The sequence below is a fragment of the Juglans microcarpa x Juglans regia genome, chromosome 2D (genome assembly GCF_004785595.1).
Source record: "Juglans microcarpa x Juglans regia isolate MS1-56 chromosome 2D, Jm3101_v1.0, whole genome shotgun sequence".
Lineage (NCBI taxonomy): Eukaryota > Viridiplantae > Streptophyta > Magnoliopsida > Fagales > Juglandaceae > Juglans > Juglans microcarpa x Juglans regia.
The window spans coordinates 28,345,303-28,357,675 of record NC_054596.1 but is presented as its reverse complement, the minus strand read 5'-3'; positions in this window follow the sequence as shown (position 1 = coordinate 28,357,675).

Sequence of the window (12,373 nt, the reverse complement as noted above, 5' to 3'; positions counted from 1 at the left end):
ACTCTCTCTTCTATTTTTCTCTCTCTGTGTTGTGCCATCTGTCATCGTTGTAAGCCAAATAAATCCTTCTTGGTTTCTTCCCCCACAGCCAACGGCCAAAACAAAAACATCACAGTCGTGCCCCACATCCCATTATCCAGAGCAAAACCAAGCGAAGGACCACCGCCTCATGCTTCCCACACCAATAGTCTTCCAGTAACTGAAGCACTACCACGCAAGTCTCTCCCATGTCCATCGGTTCCAGCCACTGCTTCACGCCGAGAACTTCACACTGTCGCCACCCTGCATCGTGAACCCCAAGCCACAATCACACGTCCAAGAGGCCCCTGTTTCCTCTCGCCAAAATAGAGCAGTCCCATCAGGAGCAACCATTGCCTTTTTTTCACCACCCTTAAGCCACTGCTCTCACTCTCAGTGCTCTACCGCCGCGCTCACCACATTCAACCTTAGCCCAGCCAGCAATTCGCCGCTCTCTTTGTCTCTCTCGGCATGGAACTCTCCTCTTTGTTACAAGGTTTGGTCTTGGAGGGGTTTGTATTTTCAGCTTTCTCAAAGAGCCCATGCATCTTTATGTTTAAACCCCAAAATGCCCTTCTCATTAGGCTGGTTCCATGTTAGGCCTGATTTTTATATTAAACTTACTTTGTGTGGGCTTTACTTTAAATATAAGAATTGTAGTAAATAATAAGATTTTTACTTTAAATACTTTAAATCTGATTTAAATCTATCTTTCTGAACGAATTTTCATTATTTACGTTAATTGAATTTGATATAATTATTTTATTAAGTTGTAAATTGAAAGTGTAGATAGGTTATTATAGAATCTAAACGATATTAGTATATATTAATTTTGGTATATAAGAAAATAATTATTAAAGTTATTTCCATAGTCTGTATCTAATTAAATGGATAATTTTAGAACGTATGTTTAGAATTTTATTAACGTTTAGTAATCCGTATAGGTGATGATTGATATTCATTCGGCACGATTTTCGATAAGTTCAGAGAAGTTAAAAAAAATAAAGAGTTCAGCTAAGCGGAATTTCTATGCTAGACTTTGCATAAAAAAAAATGGACTGAGGTTGATTTATAAAAAAATATGCATTTTTTGTTATGAAAAGAAAATTTGAAACAACCTCGGCCATTTTGTTCTACATCACTCATTGTATCTTAATAAGAAAAGAGAAAAATATTTTTATCAGGACTGGTGTAGACATGTGCAAAAATTTTGGCATTCTGTTTCTGAACTATGCAAAAAGAGTGAATATGAAATCTGAAAGTTTTTGCATGTTATGTGAATATGCTCTAAATCTGTTTTGATTATGTGAAAACGATATGATTTTTTTCAATACTAATATATTGTAATTTTGGACTTATAGTTAATTTTTTTTATTTTTTATAGATATTGATATATTTTTATATTTATATATTTATATAAAATCAATCAAGTCAAACAGATTGAAACGAGACTATTCAACCCAATATCGTAAACTAGTTGAAACGAGCTAGGTCGGGTCGTGTCGTATCGTGTCAATCTATTTCGTATTCAGTAACGAGTCGTGTCGTGTCAACCTATTATCTTAACAGTTCGTGTTAGGATTTGAGATTTTGATACGAAATTCTTAACAAGTTGTGTTCGGGTTAACCCACTAAGTATAATGTACATGTCTTTACACGATACGAACATGACCCGTTAACACAATTTGACACCCCCACTGTTATGATCCCTGATGATCAAATTAGGCAGTATTAGAATGTGAATCTTCCTCTTATCATTCTTGAAACCCCGAATGTGCATATAGAAAAGACCATGTAGAAAAATTACTTTATTTCCAAAGTGAGTACACTCATAAATAGAGATGTCGGTAATAACCATATAACGGAGGTCACAATTTTATACCTGTGGTAAGGTCATAGCAAAAACAAAACCAGATACAAAATCATAATATCATGCCAAACATTTTCAGATGCCACATCATATCAAAACACCGACATTAAAATCTCAACAGTACCAAATATGATAAACACACAATTACACAAATATGATAAACATTGTAATAATATTAAAGTTACAATCCCAAGTATGATAAATACACATTGTAAAATATTAATGTTACAATCCCAAATATGATATAAATGTAAATTCAACTTTCTTAGCGGGTCATAACGGGTTGACCCGTTAAGCAATCATGTCTTAACGGCTCAACTCGTTTTGATCCGAACCAATTAAGGCTGAACTCAAACCTGCTTTTATTGTGTACTGTTCGTATTGGTTTAATAGATTGTATCACATATTGCCACTCCTAGATAGCACACCTTTACCACGAGAGTTAAAATGGTCTCTATTCTAATATGATATTATATGATATGATATGATAAGATAATGATGTTTAATTGTGCTCTGCCAAAGGACTTTTGAGTATGAACATTTTGAACTATCGCTCTGATATTCTGATAACATGTTTTGGATCTACATTTTGAAACTAATTTTTTTTTCTTCATTCTAAAGTCTGTGAAAATGCTCATGTTTATATATTAGTATATGTTCTCTGTTTACTGAATTGTTGATAACTCATCCCTTATCTTTATAGTATTTTAAGATGATTTTGATGGTTCAACTGGGAATTAGAAATAGGAAGTGTGGGCATGAATAGTTGAGGATAGGGAGTTGAGTACCCAAGGGGTACTATTGCTATTAGAGGAATTTGATTTGGTAGACTAGATTTCCTTATGTTTATTTGGTTTGTTGAAACTTGTGCAATTGCTAGTTCATTATGTGGAGGTTATTGGGAGATTGTGGAACAATTGATTTATTTTATTGGATGATTTTGTTGATGACCTTGTAGATGAATTTATGTAGTTGGTTGAAATATATAAATTTATGTTTTGTTTTGGAGCCTTTGCAAATTAAATTTGCTTTGGGAGACATGATATTTGAGGACAGAGCTAACTTCTTGGACCTCTGGGGTTGGGGTGTTACATTTTTTTTCGGGTTTGGTTCGGAACCTAAAATTTCAGGTGAATTTAGGAGGTTATTTGTCTTGATTGGATGATTATTCTACCCACTTGGATCTAGTTATGGATCCGGTTATTTAACGGTTAGTGTTTTTTTTTTTTAATCAAAATTTTTATTTTAAAATGACATTGTTTTTGTAAATGTGTCATTTTGCATGTACAAAAACTAGAGTTAAAAAAGTGGAGTTAAAACCGAATACTGATTACAATTCGGGTCTCTACCTGGTTTTAAAAATCAGGGTACGGATCCAAATATCTATTTCCATATTCAGATGCACAGCCCCTTTAAACCATTACCATTTTAAAAACTCCATAGCCATTAGATCTCGTTTGGATAGTGAGATGAGATGAAATAAGATAATTTATAAATAGTAGTGAAATGGTTTAAGTTAAAACATTTTATGGGATTTTGGGAAATGAGAGGAAAAAGTTTAATAAAAATATTATAAAATTAAAATATTATTAGAATATAATTATTTAATATTATGGTCATTTTGGAATTTGAAAAAGTTATTTTTTGTGTTTTGTTTGAAAATTTGAGAAAGTTGTAATGATTAGATGAAAAAGTTAAAGATTTGAAAGTGAAAAGTGTTGTTATTTGTGGTGTTTAGATATTCAAATGAGATGAGATGGGAAGAGATTTTGCTATCCAAACTAGGCCTTAGTGCTATGGATCCAAATAACCTCAAGATTTATTGGACATTCTCATTACATGCCGGGAATTTTACCTTAAAATTTTCGTGCATGAGAGATTAGATCTACTAGAGGATCTAAATTTATTTTTTATTACTCAGACACAATGTTACGATAAAATGTCTTGACCAAGTCCTAAATGTCCTTCATAGATCTTCAGGGTTGTTTATATTGATATTCAGATTGTTCATTCAGGTTAGATTTTTTCTTGACTTGGTTATCCAAGTCCCGAATGCGGTTTTAGGTTCAGGTTCTACCCGGGCCAAAAACTTAATCACCCAACCCAACCCTACCTAGACCCAGTACGGTTATGAAACCTGAGTAGTAGGTTTAAAACCTAGTACCCCATTTTTATACAAAAAAAATTAAATCAGTATAAAAAATTAAATTGTTTGATGCTTAATGTTTAATTGCTTCAAGCCCTAACCCTAGTGATCTGTCTCTATCTCTCTTCTCTGCTCTCTCTTTCTTGTGCTGCAATAGTGAAATCCTAGCCTTCAAGGTTCTGTTGTCGTCTCTATCACTGCTATTTCTTTCTCGTCGCCACCCTTTCAGTATGTCTCTCTCTCCCGATTTGTGAGCAATGATAAACATGATAATATGTGAGCATGTTGGAAAGGATTGGTGGTGCTCGTCTTTGAACAAATATTATGTGAATATAAGTATATGCAACTCTTTTGCTCGATCTGCTCTCTCTTTTTTGAAACAGGTTTTTTTTTTTTCCCCAGTTTTTGAGGGTTTTCGGGTCTATAATATGTTTGGATTCCATTTTCATTTTGTTGATATATGATTTTCTAATTTTTCCTTATCTCGATTGCCTTTTTATATGATTAGTGATGTTGTGTTGTTTTTTCCCATCTTCGTTGCAAAATGAACCCAATTGTTTTGTCTATTGATTGATTTCTAGTTTGATTTCTAATTGGCATCTTATCATGGTTGCCTTCATGACCAAATTAACGATTTCATTTGTATAGATTATTTATGTATTTTTATTCATCTTGGTTGCTTAGTTTCAAAATTAGGGATTTTCCTTCACAAGTTTCAAAAAAGCAAAATTTTCCCATATTCGTTGCAACATTAATTTTTGCACTTTTTCCAGAACTTTTCCAGAGTTGTTCACCTATTTGTTTTCAATTTTGATAATATTTTTTGTATTTTTTTTGTTAATGGGAGGTCCAATTTTTATCAATGCCTATATGCTCTATTTATTGTTTTTGTGTTTTAAATAGAGAATTAAATTTATGAAAAAAAATTTTCATTAGCCACTATTCACTATCCCACACCCTGTGAAAAACATCCCCACATCCTGTAAAAAAATAAACTATAGATGTGGGGTGTGAAAGTGAATAGTCACTGATGCATAGAATTCATCTAAATTTATTTGTATGCTCATGTTTGGCATTTAATGTATAGAAAAATCTCCTCTTTTTTTTTTTTTTTTTTTTTTTTTAATTCACAGGTGCATAGGAAGCAGTTTGAAAGAATTATTTCATGTATAGATGGTATTGGTTTTGGTAAGAAATCAAGCTGCAGAGTAGCACTTGGGAAGCAAAGGATAAGAAGAGAAATATGAGAAGGGAAAAAAACTCCAAATGGAAGAGGAAGCTATGAAATTTCTCATTCGAAATTGAAATGAAATTACAGAATACAATATATAGAGAAACATGTATCAAAGGCACCTGTAACTATCTGTACAAAGAAAACAATCGTGTATGCTACTATGTAGCAGCTAGCTCTACATACAGACGAGTCTAAACAAAAAGGCAAGAAAAAGGACTAATGACTCCATTATAAAGAATGAATATATAGAGAAAAATGTCCCTGACATTGGCACAACCAGGCACCATTATGCTCAGGTGATTGCATCTGTTGAGGCCACCTCATGTGCTGTACCCTCCTTTGTTGCATTTTCACTATCATGCTCCAGTAGCCTCCCACAAGATGGAGAGTAGTAATTGACTACTCCCATCTTGCAGAGATGTGAGTTGATGAGATAAGCTAGAAGTGCTTTTGTGAACACATCAACAAACTGCAACCTATTAGAAATGTGAGTAGTTAGAATACTACCCTCTAATATCTTTTCCCTGATGAGATGAAAGTCTAGCTCAATATGCTTGGTCTGTTCATGGAATACAGAATTAGATGCAATGTGCAAGACTGCTTGATTATCACAGTAAAGAGTAGCAGCTTGTACATGAGGTACTTGTAAATTTGTGAGGAGATACTTTAGCCAAGTTACTTCACAACAAGTTGTAGCTACGGCTCTATATTTTGCTTCAGCAGAAGATCGTGACACAATGGATTACTTCTTAGACTTCCAAGATATCAAGGAACTCCCAAGGAACACACAATCCCAGTGATTGATCTCCTAGTGTCAGGGCAGGAGGTCCAATTAGAGTCACAATAAGCTGATAGTTGAAGTTCAGCTGAGGAAAATAACAAAATCCCCTGACTAAGTGCTCCTTTTATGTACCTCAGAACCTTTTGTGCTGCAGCGAGGTGAATGTTGGTTGGACAGTCCATGAATTGGCTCAAATCACGCACACTATAAGAGATGTTAGGTCATGTAATTGTTAAATAAAGCAATCGACCAATGAGCCTTCTGTATATTGTAGGGTCAGGTAACAGTTGGCTAGTGTCTTTGCTTAGCTTAATGTTTTGATCCATAGGATCCTTAATAGGCCTTGAACCAAGGGTGCTCGAGTCTGCAAGGATGTCAAGTGCATACTTCCTTTGGCAAATGTGGATTCCTTTGGAGGATCGAGCCACTTCTATCCCAAGAAAGTATCTTAATTGACCCAAGTCTTTAATCTTGAACTTCTGATGCAGGGAGCATTTCATGAGGGCAACAGATTTTGAATAGTCACTAGCTACAATGATATCATTCACATATACTAATAGTGCAGTAAATGAGTTAGTTCCTCTCATTGTTCAAAGGCTATAGTTAGCCTTTGTTGCTTAAAACCAAACTCGAGTAATGCAGCTGAAAGCTTAGAATACTACTGTCTCGAGGCTTGCTTCAAGCCATACACACTTTTTTGTAATTTGCATACCTGATCTGGTTTCCCTCTATTGTATCCTGGAGGTTTTTGCATATAAAGTTTCTCTTCAAAGTCTCCATGGAGGAAGGCATTGTTTACATCAAATTGATGTAATTGCCAATCCTAGCTATGGAAAGCAGACTTCTCACTGTAACCATCTTAGCAACAGGGGAAAATGTTTCATGATAGTCTATCTCTTCTTGTTGCGTATATCCCTTTGCAACAAGTCGAGCTTTTAACCTCTCAACTATCCCATCTGAGTTGCACTTTACTTTATAAAAATACTTACAATCAATTGGAACCTTCCCCGATGGTAAGTTAGAAATGACCCAAGTGCTGTTCAACTCTAAAATTGTTAACTCAGCTTTCATAGCTTTGCACCAATTAGGATCTTTAACAGCTTGGCTATAGGTTTGTGGCTCAGTTTGGGTGGAAATGGAGGTGGAAAAGGCTTGAGAATTAGGAGATGATTTCTGATAAGACAAAGTTTTAGACAAAGGAAAGGGTGTACTTGAAGTGGGTGGAACTGTCTGATCCACAGAATGGGAGGAGGAACCAAGAGTGACCTGCTGGTATTGATAGTCTTGGAGATATTGAGGTGATTTCTTAGTTCTGGCTGATTTTCAAGGTGGAGATGCCAAAACCTGATCAGTATAAGCAAGAGAGTGTATAAGGTGGTTGTCTTCAGAGGCTTCAGGTATAGATGAGGGTTCTGAAGTGGTAACATCAGGGTTGCAAATGCTGTCAGGAAAATGTGATGGTCTTGATGGAGAGAGAAATGGTGCTTTTCTGTTTGGAGGTGTTCAGAATTTGGTGGTTGGAGAGTTGGTGGCTAGTCATGGCTAGAAGGACTAGTAGAGTGAGGAGAATTCTCAGCCAAAGAGAAATAAAAAAACTTGCTCAGTGGTAGGTATGGATAACTGTTGTGGAGATGAATCCCTTTGAAAGGGAAAAATAGACTCGTGGAAAATGACATCCCAAGATAGAAAGACATTCTTGCTCTCAAGGTCAAGTAACTTCTAACCCTTCACTCCAAAGGGATAGCCTAGAAAAATACACTTCCTACCCTTAGGATCAAACTGCTTTTTGCCCTAAGATAAAGTGGAGGCAAATGAAAGACAACCAAAAGCTCTCATGTGTTCATAGGTTGGTTTGGTCTGAAAAAGAGTCTCATAAGGTGTTTTATTGTTAAGCAAAGGGGCTGGAATTCTATTTATGATGTTGATGGCAGTAAGGATGCATTCATTCCAATATTTGAGAAGGATGTTAGACTGAAATCTTATAGCCCGTGCAACATTCAAAAGATGTTGATATTTTCTCTCAACAATCCCATTTTGTTGAGGTGTTTGGACACAACTTCTTTGATGAATTACACCTTTCTTACCAAAAACTTCTTTCATTTGAAACACAGAACCATTGTCACTCCCAACAGTCTTAATTTTAGTTCCAAACTGGGTCTCAACCAGGTTGGAAAGGACTCTATGCACTGTCTTGTGTCATATTTGTTCCTAAGAAGGAAAACCCAAGTGGTTCGAGAAACTTCATCCACAATAGTGAGGAAAAATCGAGTAGCATCATAAGCAATCTATGAAGGGCCCAAAGATCAATGTGAACAATTTCAAAGATGTTAAGAACAATGAGAGCTTTGACAGAAAGGTAGCCTATGCTGCTTGGCCATAGGACAAATATAGCAAGGCATTTTATTATTAGAAGGTAAGGAGTTTTGTACAATAGGATAATTGATCAAAGATAACCTGGAATCTGAAACAAGGCCTAAGCGACAATGCTAAAGGTCTGAAACAGAAATACTATTCATGACAGAAGCAGAAACAAAACTATCATTCTTGGAAAGCTTTTTCAGTAGTCATCAATGTTGAGGGAGAGACTTTCATTGTTAGCAAGTGGTACAACCCATCCTTGGTTTCACCCATCCCAATCGTGGTCCATGACAAAAGGTCCTGACGAAAACTACAGTTTGACAGAAATACAAGGCAACAAGCAGGGTCCTTAGCAATTTTTCTGGCAGACAATAAATTAAAAGAAAATGATAGAACATAAAGCACATCTTGTAAAATAATGTGATCAGTATTCTAACAGTTCTTATATGTGTGATAGGTACCTTTTCACCATTGGGATGCTTAATTGAATAAAATACATTTGCAGTGACTGTCTTGAAAAATGAGGGGTTGGAAATTATGTGGTCAATTGCACTCGTGTCCAAAATCCAAGGAACACTAGAAAAACTAGAAGGTCTCTATGTATAGGCTGAGAGGCAAGAAAAAATACAAGACATCTTGGAAATACTGGTTGTGTTTGCTGCAGTGGGAAAAATGGTATGATGTTGCCCTACAGAAGACTTAACTGAGTGATCCTTTTGCTGCAGCAAAGCAAGAAATTGTTGATATTGCCCTTTAGTAAGTGCCATTTTATCACCATCCCCTATATCTTGATCTACTTCAACTGGGATGTTCGATTGGGTAACAAAAGCACTGGACTCCTTACCTTTATTATGCAGTTCATGCCCTGGTGTGTACCCATGCAGCTTGTAGCATTTGTCAACGAAGTATCCATTCATATGACAATGACTACATATAGGAGTCTTGGCAATTCCAGCCTTAAAAAAGGTCTCTAAAGTGTGTCCCTGTATCTTACAATGTGTGTAGTAAGGCCTATCACGCCTGTTTACAGATTTGAAGTTGCCAAAATTTCTTTTAGTGAGCATGGCCATAAGGTCAGGGGAAGAGGTACTAGAAATCATCTGGTGTTGTTTCTCCTGCTGTTGAACCATGGAGAAAACCCTGTTTAATGAAGGCATAGGTTCAATCAACATGATCTGGTCCCCAGCATTAGAGTAGGAGTCACTTAGGCCCATAAGGAATTGGATGACACAATCCTTTGGTACCTATCCCTCAGAATTTTCAACTGACCACAACTACATTCAGGCATAGGGTTATAAAGAGTTAGTTCATTCCAAATGGTCTTGAGTTTTACAAAGTAGATGCTTATTGAGTCATCTCCTTATGAGAGACTTGCCAAAGATTTCTTCAACTAAAAAATATGTGGCCCACTATGTTGTGATTGCCTGTCTTGCAGCTCATTCCAAATAGCATAAGCATCATCAATGAAGACTAAGCTAGTTCTCACAGAGCTGCTTACTGAGTTGTGAATCCAGGACACCACTACATCATTGCAGTGTTCCCAAGCCTCCATGAGAGCATCATCCTGACTTGTAGACCTTTTGATGTCTCCATTAATGAAGCCAATCTTGTTCTTGGCCCTGAATGCTCTTCGCATGGCTATAGACCAAGTAACATTGTTTTATGTGGTTAAGAGATCAGTGACCAAATTAGCCGTTGTGTTATCCCCATTCTCTATCCGATAGGGATTACTTTGATCTGAGAAGTTGAGGAATCGTGAAACATGTTACTGATTATTTTGGTTGATTAATTTGTCATCCTTTGTTCACAACAACTACTGCTCTGGTACCATGTAAGAAATCAAGGTGTAGAGTAGCACTTGAGAAGCAAAGGATAAGAAGAGAAATAGGAGAAGGGAAAATAGCTCCGAATGGAAGAGGAAGCTATGAAATTTCTCATTAGAAATTGAAATGAAATTATAGAATACAATATATAGAGAAACATGTATCAAAGGCACCTATAGCTATCTATACAAAGAAAACAATTGTGTATGCTGCTATGCAGCAGCCAGCTCTACATACAAACAAGTCTAAACAAAGCACTAATGACTCCACTACAAAGAATGAATATATAGAGAAAAAATGTCCTTGACATTGGTTCAACCATGGACCATTATACTCAGGTGATTGCATCTGTCGAGGCCACCTTCTGTGTTGTACCCTCCTTTGTTGCATCTCATGCTCCAATAGTTTCGTTGGGGCATCTCTTTGTCCATTATTAGCTGCCTGGGAGGAAGTAAGCTTTTGCACTCATGGGACTGTTAATGCTTATCTGCATGTGTGTGTGTATTTCTTAAGAGTTCCTAAACTTGTAAGTCATAATTTTGCTTTATACGGCTTTGCCACTATCTAAGTCCATATCAGGGTGGGCGCAACATCAAATAGCCTTTATTTACAATGGTCTATCAAATTTAAATTATCAGACTATGTATATCTAAAATAGCCATATTTTTGGACTGGAGGGTTTAGCATTCTTACCAAATATGAGCTAAATCAAATAGCAAGGGAAAACATTCAAGAACAAGCATTTAATAACAATTTGAAAGCATAAAATATTAATGCTCTTTTATTCAGTAGTAAGCTGGAAAAATTAATTCAGCTCATAGAAGAGGCAAAGTACTATATATGAATGTTTGTACTATTTAGAATTTGTAGCTACTATGGGTTGCACTCATTGGAATGATGTTTGGACTTATAATACAATCTTTGGCTGCAAATCTTGGAGTAAGCATTGATAAAGCTACAAAGCAAACAAATTCTACCCCAAAATCTCCAATATTATTGTTTATGCAGTATCTTCTTTCCTTTTTTTTTTTTTTTTTTTGTAGAATTAACTAACTAATTAAGTAAGATAAATTCCACTTATGTATCTTCTTTCAATATTTTCGTTTTGAATGGCTTAAAATGTATCAAATAATACTTGAATGTGATTTAGAATATGATAAAATAGGCATCTTTACTATTAATGCTATGGTGTTTGATTTTTTTTATATATTTTCCAACAAGCCTGATTGCAGGGTAGCACTACCATGCGTTGTGAGGATAAATGCTTTTACTTAGTTCATGTTTGCTGTTGTGTATTAGAGTTTGATTAAAATAATGTATTAACTTTGTTGTCTTTCTTGTCTCAAGTCTATGATGGCAGAATTAAAGAAAGCACAAAATTGGTTGGACTTCTTGGCTGCAGGAACCGACAATGGATTATATGGCCGAACATCTCTTTTTGCTTACTTGAAGTTGCTATTTGGTATACAAAAAATCTATGTGCAATCACTTTTGCACACTGTACTAATGTGATTGGCTGTGTCACTTTTTTAAATATAAAATAACTGTTTGGCATTTCACATCAGTAAAGTGCGCAAGGAGTACGCAAAAGTGACTATATGTAGCAAAACTCTTTGGTGTGAGATTCAGGCCTCGTTTGTTTTCAGAAAACATCTCATCTCATCTCATCTAATAATTACAACTTTCCTAACTTCCAATACAAAATAAAATAAATAATTCAACTTTTTAAATCTCAAAACAAAAATAATATTAAAAAATATATTATAACAATACTTTATTCAACTTTTTAACTTTAATCTCAACTCATCTTATCTCATATCATCTCATCTGCGAAAACAAACGAGCCCCAGAAGACCATGCTACTAATTTTGCACATCATATATTTTAATTTTGTGTTTTGTAATGTAATGTATAAATACTGTTGATGTCGTGTTTCGTATACCCGAACATGGTTCTAGCAACTTGGGCCGGGGTCTTCACCTGCAAACATAGAGAAAAAGGTTGGCTCGGGGTGGTCCAGGGAGCCTCCTAATTTAGTCTCATGCGTTCTTAGCATTGGCTTAGAATAATTCAGTTCAAAGAGAGTTTTTTTTTTTTTTTGTACTTGAGATGTAGCTTTTATACGAAGTTATGAGGGAACATT